This window comes from Nomascus leucogenys, chromosome 10, assembly GCF_006542625.1.
Source record: "Nomascus leucogenys isolate Asia chromosome 10, Asia_NLE_v1, whole genome shotgun sequence".
NCBI classification, from domain to species: Eukaryota; Metazoa; Chordata; class Mammalia; order Primates; family Hylobatidae; genus Nomascus; species Nomascus leucogenys.
The window spans coordinates 98,892,913-98,894,989 of NC_044390.1; the positions used below are offsets into that span (position 1 = coordinate 98,892,913).

The window sequence follows — 2,077 nt, forward strand, 5'->3', positions numbered from 1 at the left end:
AGGCAGGAGAATTGCTTGAACCCAGGAGGTGGAGGTTGTGGTGAGCCGAGATCATGCCATTGCACTCCAGCCTGGGCAACAAGAGCAAAACTCTGTCTCAAAAATAAAAAATAAAATAAAAAATAAAAAGATACGTGAGAACTGTCCTTTCTTTATAGATTTTCTGTAAGTTTAACTTCTAAAAATTTAGAACTTTATTTTTAAAAAACAACAGAGTGCTCACTTCAGCAGCACCTATACTAAAATTGGAACCACACAGAGATTAGCACGGCCTCTGCTCAAGGACGACACAAAAATTTGTGAAGTGTTCTGTATTTTCATATTATAAATAGAAATAAAAAATAAACAATAACACACACAAAAAAACCGTGCCTCAAAAGATGTCATCTAGGGGCTGGGTGCGTTGGCTCACGCCTGTAATCCCAACACTTTGTGGGGCCGAGGTGGGTGGATCACCTGAGGTCAGGGGTTCAAGACCAGCCTGGACAACATAGTGAAACCCCATCTCTACTAAAAATACAAAAATTAGCCGGGTGTGATGGCACGTGCTACTCAGGAGGCTGAGGCAAGAGAATCGCTTGAACCTGGGAGGCAGAGATTGCATTGAGCCGAGATCGCACCACTGCACTCCAGCCTGGGTGACAGTGAGACTCCGTCTCAAAAAAAAAAAGATGGCTGTCAACTGGGAACACCTGTGTTCTGTTCTGCCTGCATCTGCTGCAAGGACAACTGCCCCCAGCCTGCCGGGGTGTGGCCGAGCTGCCTAAGGCTCCACCCACCTGCCCAACCTGCTCGCACACCACAGCCCATGGGTCCAGTGGGAAAGCACCTCAGGTGCAGTGAGGCCTCAGAAGCCGACCTCAGTTGCACACAGGTGGGTGACAGGGCATGCAGCGTCATCTGCAGAGCCCCGGGTGGGCACTGCCTCCCATGGTCCCTCTGCCGCAGGGTTTCCCAGGATGGGGCTTCAAAGCTAATTTCCCCAAATGCCGTACGAAGTGACAGTAGATTATTTTCCCTGCAACAAATAGCTGAAATTAAGGAATTTGAAAGGAATTACAAAGGCAATATTTGTTAACTTTAATAAAGTCAAGATGAAGAGATTAATTTTGTTTTCTCGTTATTGTTCAGAATGAGCACTTCTGGGATAAAGGCATTTTCAGCTGTCCTGAAATAAATAAATACATACATAAGGCACCCAGGCTTCTAGGTGGAGAGCACGCGGAGAGGTGGCTGGGCTTGGACTCTGGTGTGAGTGCCCGGCCTGCGCCTGGGCTGCCTGGGCACCTGCGCTGGGCTGGAGGGGACAAACCTAGGCAGCGCTCGGACAGCAACGAGGAGCTGGTGAGTACAGCTCTAGTGCTGGAGATCAGCTTCGGGGACGCTGAGAGCAGGGGGCCCAGAACCCACCCATGCGGGGCTACAGGGCGTGGGGTCGATGTGGTTTGGTTCTGTGTCCCCGCCCAAATCTCATGTTGAAATGTAAGCCCGGTGTGTTGGAGGAGAGCCTAGTGGGAGGCGATTGGCTCATGGGGGCAGATTTCCCCCTTGCTGCTCTCGTGGTAGTTGAGTTCTCACGAGATCTGGTTGTATAAAAGTGTGTAGCACTTCCCTCTTCGCTCACTCTCTCCCGCTCTGGCCACGTGAGACATACCTGCGTCCCCTTCACCTTCCGCCTTGAGAGTTTCCTGAGGTCTCCCCAGCCACGCTTCCAGTACAGCCTGTGGAACTGTGAGTCAGTTAAACCTCTTTATAAATTACTCGGTCTCAGGTAGTTCTTTGCAGCAGTGTGAGAACGGACTCATACAGGGCTGAAATGCTGCCGAAGAGGTGCTGAGAAAGGGAAGAGCATTGTTTACCAGGAAGGGGGTGCAGCCAGGAAGGGGGCACAGCCAGGAAGGGGGTGTGGCATGTTCACCATGGAAGCGCGAAGGCAGCCCAGGCGCCCGCCACAGGGGAATGCACAGAATGTGGGCCAAGCACAGTGGCTCATACCTGTGAGCCCGGCACTGTGGGAGGCTGAGGTGGGCAGATCACTTGAGATAAGGAGTTGGAGACCAGCCTGGCCAACATGGCG

The 2,077-nt window shown here is 51.6% G+C and overlaps 1 non-coding gene across 1 annotated transcript; it reads left to right on the top strand.

Annotated features, from left to right (window-relative positions):
- Positions 1 to 215: 215 nt before the first annotated feature.
- Positions 216 to 319, top strand: LOC115837205. The gene has a single exon (XR_004032221.1). It is a non-coding gene; the product is annotated as a U6 spliceosomal RNA (small nuclear RNA).
- Positions 320 to 2,077: the final 1,758 nt, after the last annotated feature.